Source organism: Simochromis diagramma, unplaced genomic scaffold (genome assembly GCF_900408965.1).
Source record: "Simochromis diagramma unplaced genomic scaffold, fSimDia1.1 OVJJ01000438.1, whole genome shotgun sequence".
In the NCBI taxonomy this organism is placed as follows: Eukaryota; Metazoa; Chordata; class Actinopteri; order Cichliformes; family Cichlidae; genus Simochromis; species Simochromis diagramma.
Genome location: NW_024387263.1, coordinates 1,120,792 through 1,130,890, shown reverse-complemented (window position 1 = coordinate 1,130,890; position 10,099 = coordinate 1,120,792).

Genomic DNA, 10,099 nt, shown 5'->3' with positions numbered 1-10,099 from the left:
ATTTATTTTTGGGTAAGAACCCCAAACACTGATAGAAAGCTGCTTTGATCCCTATAAATACTTTTCTCCTTCATAACAACTGAATGTTTGAACTCACCTGTTTAAATTGTATTCAGGCTTAAAGGTTGTGGCTGGGGGCGTGGTCTCTTTGACTGACAGGTGGCTGCAGCTGTTAGCTGTGTGCTAGGCCTCCCCTCAGCTAACTGGAGCCCCGTGTTTGTGCTGCTGGAACATTTTTGATGACATTATCTGATCAATGACTTGGCTGCTGTACGAACAGAGCTCAGGTCCAGTGTTGGTGAGTGAAACTGGGATTTTATTTGGATGTCGCTGAGCTCATTAGCAGGTGTGTGTGTGATGCACCTGTGCATAGTTAGTAGTTGGTTTCAGCTTTGCAAAACACTGCGAGGAGAAGTTTGGCTGACAGTGTGGCTGACTCAGGCATGACAAGTGTTACAGAATCCAGCGACAGCAGTCAAGTGTGAAACACGAGCAGGGAAGCTCGTGTTGCCTCGTCCACCCCAAAAGCCACCCGTCAGGGTAAAGCGCTGTTTCTAAGTAGTGGTTGTATTTCAGGGCTTTAATTCTGTCCAAAGAGATAAAAACGACCACAAAATATCAGAAAACTGATGCAAAATAACTACAAAGAGGCTGAAAACAAGTAGCACGGAGGGATTAACCTCATTTTTTAACCACGTGCTCAGTTTTAATGACACCCAGTGATTAAATCGGCTGTAAACAAATGTCAGTCATACCTCTGTGGAAAGCCTTCTTTATCTTCATTTCCTTTATCTAAAGTGCTGGTCAGGAGCTTTCAGAGGAATTTTCATTCAGCTGCGTCTCACTTTTTACACCCACAGTATAAAATAAATAAACGAGTGTTTATGGTGCTGTTGTTTTTGAGCGTTAAACATTGGGGATTTCATGCTGGGCCTTTGTGACATTTCCTGTGCAGCAGAGGAGCCTCTGATTACAGGAAGTCGCCTCTTACTGCTGTTTGTAATCAGCTGATTGGAGGTGAACAGTCCCCATCTGGACTCAATAAAAAGCTGTGTTCACTTTTTAAGGCTGCAGCAGTTTATATGTCCCCTAACGAAGGACGAGTTGCCATTTTTCCACCTGATTTACTTCCCAGATAAAGAATTCCCAGCCAAACGTTCAGTGGCTTCAGAAAGTGCCTGTTTATGCTGAGGTCAGTGCTCAAATAATCGTTTATAGAAAGTCCTTCTTCCCATTAATTATCTTAGACTTATGTGGGGGTGCTTGAAAGGGTTTAGTTTGCTACTGAAGCTTTTTATTATGTCCGATCATTACTTGCACTGAAGTCTTTTGCCCTGTTTTCTAATGGCGCTCTAAAGTGAAAGATGCCACCTGCAGACACGGCGCTGTTAACAGATCAGTGACTCGCAGGTGAAAGGCTGACGGTGTGAGCAGCTGTAGCACAGATGTGCTGATGTTTAAACAGGCAGTAGCTGTGATGTCATTCCTGAAGCGAGCTGTAGCAGCCTGCTGTAAGAGCTGCAGCGCGTCCTGTTTAGATGCTCCAGCAGCATTTCCTGCAGCTGCACGCTGGAGACCGGCCCTTTGTGTGTGCGTTATCTTCAGGATGCAGCTCTCTTCCTGCTGACTCTCTCTTCTGTAACAGACCTTCGGGGTGTTCGGTGGATGAATGCGTGCCGTCCATCGAGGGTTGTTGTGAAACGTTGTGTCCCTCGACTCCTTCGGGGGTTTTCTATGTTTGTTCTAAAGCTTTGTCTTCTCAGCATTTGGGGGCAGGTGTGAACTCTATTTAGGATCTAAATTCAGACTCACAACAGTGTTACACAACACAGCATTAATGTCCGATCACTGAAACCCTGAATAGTGAATAAAAATCTCCACGTGGATTTAACTGAGGAAATGGGTCAGATTAGCGCAGAAAGTCCTGCAGTGATTCATGTTTCAGCTGATTTATACATTTTTTTTTTTAGCAGTCATGTCAGGAGAAGACAGAAGCTGTTTGATAATGAAGAGCATGTCCACATGTTTAATGAAGACAACTGAGTGTGGGCCCAAACAGCTGTGTAGCCTTTATAAAACACTTATGCTAATTATGGAAAAAAGGCACTTTGCATGGGAGCATAAAGATAAGGCTCCAGAGCAATGGATGAAGGTCATGTGGTCTAAGAAGAGAGGTCAACAAAGTGTTGCACCCATCATGCCTAGTGGCCACTGTGTGAGTCTGTGGGGATGTGTCGTGGTCTGGAGTCGCTCTGTTGGACACTTCAGGACATCGATGGCACAGCGTGCTCCAACTGAGAGCTCGAGCAGTCGTCAGGCTCAGAGTATGAAAGAGTGCAGAACTTTAAACCACTGAGAGTCTGTGGGATGTGCTGCAGAAGACTGTTTGCAGCAGTCCAACTTTCCCATCATCCATACAAGATCTCTGGGTGGATCCTGCAGCCCTGCATGAGCTTATCAAAATGATGCTCTGGTGATTTAATGGCATCATCAAAGCTAAAGGCGTTCCAACAAACTTTACAGAGAAAACATTTGACCTTGCAAGTAAATCAGTACAGTATTATTAAACTGACAGTAGACCGGGCATGACTGTTTCTGGGACTAAGACTGACTCTGTTTTCGTCTCTGAAGGGTTACCGTGGTATTCGGAGATGGGCGTGGCTGCTTTATCGCGCTGTAGCTCTCAGCACACAGTGTCTTCATGATCCCTTCCATCAACGCAAACATAACAATGATGCAGTGATACCCAAAATAACAATTGGCTTTTTATAAATAGCATTTGGTCAAACAGGCTTGCACAGTGTTGTGCTGCATTAGATGTGTTCAAGTTGCCTCACTGCCAACACAGAACAACAAGCTGCAGCCACAAGTATGTCTGCCTCTGGTTCTGAGTGAGCCACAGCAACATTTTCAGACAGTCAGTCTCCTAAAGTCTGACTGCTGATGATTTGTTTGTTTTTCTTCTCTGATGGTGCCTCTCCTCCTGCTGGGGAGTTTCACACCAGCGTTTAACTCTTCAGCCCGAGCTTTCAGCTTTGGCATGTCACCTGAGTTTAGATCACATCTTCTACTAAAGCTGCAGTTTGCATCAGGCTGTAAACGTGTTTCTTTCTGCTGTAAAGTTGGACGTTTTAACCTGTGAGTCTGTGGGGACTGACTCACTGCTGGAGCCCCAAGTGGACGTTAGAGGAACTGCAGCTTTTATTTTCAGTCACCTCAATTTAAATTTTTTGTGATAAAGTTGAAGAATTTCAGCAGAATCATAGATTTACAGAATTATAAATTTCAGCGTTTGCTACCACTGAATATTAGCCTCACAGAGACATCTCACTCTGAATGTTAGTCGCTTTAAAAGTGACGATCAGAGGGACGAAGTTTGATCTGGAAAAAGTAAAATACTTTTGTCAGATTTCCTGCAACTTTTTTGGAAACTGCTGAACCGTCCTGGATGACAGTTTGTTGTCTTATTTTATGCAAATAGTGTGAGTGTGTGCGTTACGGTGTGTGGTGAACTGGAGCTAAACCCAGATATCTGACACCAACTGCACAAACAAAAAAACAACCTTTATGAATGTCATGAAAAATCCAAAAACAGGAAACAAAATCCTCAGAAAATCTAAAAGTTACAAGAAAAACAAGAAACAGCTAAAACATCAGGGACCTCAAGACTTAAATATGAACAGACCAGAACCAGGAACAGGACTCCGCGTCTTCCTCCCAGTTTATTTGTTTTTATTATGAAGCGCTTTGTTTTTAAACTTGCTGAATAAATAAAATAAACTGACTATATATTGATTTTATTGTCTGATCATGTAGCCGTTCTCTCCTTGGTTTAGTGGACACGACATGAACGAGTGATTCTAAAATACTTGTAATGATTCACAGTTTTTTGTACACTTGTGTACTTTATACACATTATAAACACTTTAGAGAACGATGATAATAACTGTAAGAGCCTCTGATGATAATGTTTTATCATTCATTGAGCCAGAAAAGCTCACAGGTGAGATCCTCACCTGGTCTCCTCACCAGAAATCATCATCCTGCTTTAAAGAACATATAGTAAAAAAAAAAGAAACTAAACCAGTAAATATTTAAAAAATCAAACTTTTCTTTGGCTCATAGAAGCTTTATGTGATTTGAAAGCATCTGCAAATAAGATCAGTTTAGTGGTGGAGACGTAAGCCCGCCTCCCACGGTGACAGCGGCCCGATGGCCTGCAGCTCACACTGGCTTCAGGTTTTCACAGGAATGAAAACGCACAGAGCTCAGCGTCGTATGCAAAGCTCCCGGGGCGCGGCTGATCTGGGCAGACTGCGGTTTAGCTTCCGCTGACATGGACGACTGTTCGCTGGAATTTATTGTAAAGGATCAAAGCTGAAGAAATGCCCATCGGAGGCTTTACTAACACAACAGGCTCAGAACAAACAGCCGTGCAGGAGGAGACAAAGAAACGAGCAGCAACCAGGAGAAGACTGCAGTGTTTTTATACAGAGGAGCATGCACCCCAACCCAACACAACCCAAAAGCAAAAGAAAGAGGAAAAACAAAAGATAAGAAACAAAACGACTAAAACAAGATGAAAAAGCACCAACACATGTCATGAAAATGACACAAAAACCAAAATGAGACACGAACATCAGCAGAGAGAAGCAAAACTGCTAAAAGTTCAAACACCTCTGTTTGTCCTCTGCATGGTGAGGGCTGTTTGTGTGTCTCTGAATTCAATCACCTCGATTCTTAGCATCAGTATTGTGAGTAAAATAAAGAGAAAACACGACCAAACAGGAGCAGAGCTTCTTTAAACCTTTCCTGCCTGCGAGCTCCGGGTCCGTCTCAGCTCCCGCCACCTCTGCAGCACGTGTCATGTTCACCACCTGAGCACAAACACACAAACTGTGGCTGCTGAGTGTGTTTGAGGCTCAGCAGACTCACAGGTAAACACAGTGACCTGTGCTGTCTGCGGAGCGTCAGAGTGAAGGACGTCAGAGTGCTGCCATCTTGTGGTTTAAATGTGCGCTTACATAATCCTAAATCTTAGCACGGAGCTTCAGATGTTTGTTTCTGGCCTTCTTCACTGTTTTTTGTAACTAAGAGTAAATGAGTTTAAAGTTGGGGGCAGGTTTTCTCTCCTCTCTCTGCCAGGTGAAATTCTTGGTGAGCTGAAGCGTGGAGCTGCTCTGTTTCTGTAAAAAAACCAAAGAGATGTATCAAAACGTATCTGCCTGCTCGCCTTCAACCGCATCAGCCTTCTGGAAAACTCGTGCTCGCCGCTCCTCACCCCCCTCAGTTCTGGAGAAACAGTAACGTAAGAATTCAGACTCAGTTATCAGCATCTACGTTCTTTGATTCACGTTGAATGAATCTTCTGCTGTGGCTCACTCTAAACACTGAGTCACAGGACTGCTTGGAGCACTGCAGATTATCTGCACAGGTCACTGTGGGCCGTCCACACAAACACTCACCTGTTGGAGTCCTGGTTGTTTCCCTCACTGCTCCGTCAGCTTTGCAGAGCCCTCGCCTACCCTCCTCTGCACAAGTCAGACAAAATGTAACCCAGCCTCCCATTTTTGAAATGTTGTAATTCATTACTATTACTGAAGGTTACTCTCCACACCAACACCAACTAGATGTTTAAACCTTAATATAAATGAGTAACAGTAGGTGCACATTAGGTAAGGCTGCACTTTTTGCAGCGACCTCGTATAGAAAACTATTCCTCGCGTATATAAAACAGGTCCGCGGCTCCGAACCGTAGTAAAGGGACCTCTGGCTAATACGTCGGGTTCGTGTCGGGCTCGTAGCTGAAAACTAGCTTTACTTTGTTGTCTGGGTCAAGTTTGCGAGAGACAGAGAGGCGTTGAAAGGCTGCTTATTGTTTCAGAGGAAAACACGAACACAGCGTACAGTCGAGTCTTAACAGCTTACTTACAGCTGGGCTCGTCAGGCTCTCTGTTTGGCTGCAGTGGTTATTATTATATTTACATGCTTCCAGCTCCCGTTTCTGCTCCGTGACAGCTCCTACTTTTCCTTTTTCTCCCTCCCTCGCTCACAGACACATAACAGGTATGGCCCCAAAAGTGGATTCTGTTCATCTGGACGTTTTCAGTGGGAGAAACGTTTCGTCACTCATCCAGGTGACGTCTTCAGTCTCAGCTGACTGCAGGTTTCAATCTTATAAACAGTACATTTCCATAATGTCTGAAACCAGCCCGCTGAAGGAACAATGGGCTGGGAGGTCAGTTCCTGATCCTTAATATGCAAATTCTCATGACCTCCCAGCCCATTGTTCCTTCAGTGGGCTGGTTTCAGACAGAGAGGCCCCCACTTATGTCATCGAGTTTGCAGATTTTTCAAAGTGGTCCGATTGATCTCGAAGTGAACTGACGCGTGACTGCAAAGATTCAGAGAGATGAAAAGCAGTGAGTAGCTCTGTGTCAGGTTTTTAGAGTCAAACCTGAAGTTGTCTCCTGCTGCAGAGTTCAGATCGACGGTGGATGTAAATCCAGTGTTCTCTCTTTTAGCTCTGTTTTTGGTCTCCACCGGCTCCTTTCCTCTGTCGCTGCTCCGCTACAGCAGCTGGGCTAATTACAATAAATAACTATTAGGTTTAACTACATCTCTCTGTGTGCAGATGTTTGTCTGTGGAAAGCTGCACTTATTCTTCAGTTTGGAGGGAAGAGACGTGTCAGGAATGAGTTCAGTAGGTCAGCGCTCGGCTGGAAGCAGTTCCCGTCTGTCAGACTCCAAAGCTTGTAAAAAGAGGAAAATGTTTTTCATTTGTCTGACAGGTGTGTTGATTTCACGCTTCCACACCACACGACTGCACACACTCCTTTGTGAACGTCAGCTCACACTGAAGGCAGAGGTGAAGGTTCTGTCTGCTCAGAGCAAATCCAGCATTAAAACCACTTCCTGTTTAAGAACTTTGTACACCACAGGGAAAAATAAGACAGGCGAGGAACCTTTGTCATGTTTGCAGGTCTTCCAGCTCTCCTGCTGCAGGAGCAGCTGAAATCTTACATTTGACTCAGACTGAAGAAGTCACCTGGATGAGCGAAAATGTTGCATTTATTAAACCGAATCAACTTTTATGGCATTTCCTTCCCTAAATTATCGAGCGTGCATCAAGAACTTCTTGCAGTTAGCATTTCGTTCCCTTTACGAGCAGCATTTTTAACAAGAAGGAAAAAAAAACACTAAAACAGGTGTTGGTCTGTTCAGTGAGCTTTAGACAGGCGTTCATACAGGTGAAAATAAATACTGGGACAGGTGGATAATGTTCTTTGCTGAATGTGTAGCTATACAAATAAGTTTATTGATTTATTTTTTAATAAATAGGTATAAGTACTTGAACTCTTCCACAGGAACTGGTTCTCATTCCCATCTGTTCACACTCGGCCGCGAACCATTCCAGTGTGAGCTGGAGGCCATCACCCGATGAAGCCAACAGAACCACGTCATCTGCGAAAAGCAGAGATGAGACCACCGTTCCTACCCTCATCTATGGTCACGAGCTGTGTGTAGTGACCGATGACGGAAATGAGCTTCCTCCAAAGGGTGGCTGGCCCTTAGAGATGGGGTGAGAAGTACGACCATCTGGGAGAATCTCGGCTTCCCCTGGACCGGCTGGAGAAGGTGGCTGGGGAGAGGGAGGTCTGGGCCTCTCTGCTTAGGCTGCTGCCCCCCGACCCGGCCCCGGATAAGCAGAAGAAGATGGATGGAGGTATAAGTAGTTCACAGCTTTGCAGTGAAGCTCTTACTGGCCAGACTTGGCTTTACTCACCTGGCTTGTGCGTCCCGTCATCAGTGTGACTGCAGTGATTTGGCCTGTTCTTTAACCTTCAGTCTGTTCATATTACATATACAACATGACGGACTTCAACTTTATGACAGTAAAACATTTACAGGTTCCAAACTTCCTTCCTAATTTTGCCAGATTCTGTGGGAATGATTTGTGATTTACAGTCAAACATCACGGAGGCGGTCTCTCCTGCATGAAGTCCAGGTTGCTGGTTTTCCTGAGTGGGTGCCTGCTGCCAGCAAGCTGACTCAGTGCTGTCAAAGCCATAACATCCTCCACAAACATGGTGTGGAACAGCTGTGGGCGTGTCCTCATCTCTCCAGGCTATCATCCACACACAAATACATTTAACCATGTCACCCAAAATACCAACAGTCATTCCATAACTTCATGGCCTCTATGACACGTCACGACATTCAACAACAGAGCCTTTATAGGCACAGAGGAAGTTAATAAAACATGTAACACACTGAGTCTATTTCAGGTTTTTGCTCTTTATGTACTGAATCATACTTGTTATTAATCCACAGCATGTCTTTATCCTGTCTTCCTTCTCTCACCCCAACCAATCACAGCAGATGGCCCCGCCCCTCCCTGAGCCTGGTTCTGCCGGAGGTTTCTTCCTGTTAAAAGGGAGTTTTTCCTTCCTACTATCGCCAAAGTGCTTGCTCAGGGTCATGTTTCCCGCTGTGGAGCGCACAAACATTTATGGATAATATTGTTACCTGACATTTGATCAGTCCTGTAGGTGCGGTGAATACTGCTGCAATATGATTGGACAGTCGTTGTTTACAGCGAGCATATCATATTGAACAGGCCGAGCTTTGATAAATCTGAGCAGCATCCAACTGTTTTATATCTGTCCGTCCAAGTCAGGTCGATGGAGGGGGGCTGAAGGCTGTCCCAGCTGTCATGTCGAAGATTTTGTACCTGCAAACATTTCATGGCTCAGTCGCCGTCATCATGTTTTGGTTTTGTGGTCGATGTTGAGTCACGATTACAAAATGCTTCCAAAATCGTGGAGTTTGGTTTGAGGTACTTACCAGGCGTTGCCTCTGCGTCCACGTTAGAGTTTCTCTCCAGGGAAAGTTTGTTTTTCAGAATTGCTTTCCACCGTCTCCTTATCGATTAGACGAAAGCGGCATAAACAAAACCTGGTAGGTAGAATGAGAAGAAAAACAGACTATAGTGGTGACTCAGACTCACACACTCGTTTTCTCGCCGAGCTAATTAAATTCACACTTGAGCGGTCACATCCCTGACTTTATGATGCCGACACTGGGAACAGAAATACGGTGGCTGTAATAGTCCAACCGTCGTTCACCCTGCAACAAATGAAGCTGGATTTAGACGTACATAAACATACCTCGCTTAGAAGTGTCCTGTTTGTTTTTATACCGTCTGTATGGCCGTTCTTCCTGAGTAACACTGAAAAGGAAGAATTAACCCTGAAGTGAGCTCACCGAGCTGCAGGCCTCAGGAGGACCGACCTCAGCAGCTTCCTGTTCTCACTGCTCAGGCTCTCATGTCTGAGTGGACGGGGACGGCGTGTGACTCATCAGGTCATGTGATTGGATGTGTTACGCGTCACTTTGATGTGTGTCTGAAAACATACTGTAAATGATCTAAAATAATTCCCACAGAAAAGAGCTGCATAGTATCAAACAAAAGCCCAGGTTTGTGTTGCTCGTCTCTACTTTTTATTTATTCAGTGGTCGCACCGTTTGCAGTCTTCTGCTGTGATCCGTGGATCCTGAATCCTGCCAGAGGGCATCGGGGGAACAGCTGCCGTGTCCTTTCAAGCTCTCGGTCTTCCTGAGGCAGCGCCAGGGTGCACGCCTCCTGTCAGCGGGGCAGATTAGACTCAGTGATGTGCCGAGCTGTGTTCGTGGCCTTATCGTCCATGCTGTATCACACGAGGAAGCCACCTGTCAGAGGGAGCTCCAGAAAAGTCACCTGGGGTTTAAGGGGTCAGTATGAAGGTCTTTAAATGCCTGAGGCACAAACCGTGGTGGACTCGCAGTTTGAAGCTTCTCACCACTGAGTTGTTGATGAACATCAGAGCTTGATGCTTCATGGTGTGGACCAAGTGTAAAACCCTCAGGCTGAAACTGACACCGGTGATCTAAGGAGGGCAATAAAACGCCGGCTGTAGTCCTGCTGAAATGTCAGCTGCATAATAAGTGGAGCGTGGCGAGCGTTCGCTGGATACTCGTTAGTGTTGTCACACACGGAGCGCTAATGAAAGGCTGTTAACTGTAAAAGGCTGCGGAACAAAAGGAGTCGTGGTCGCGG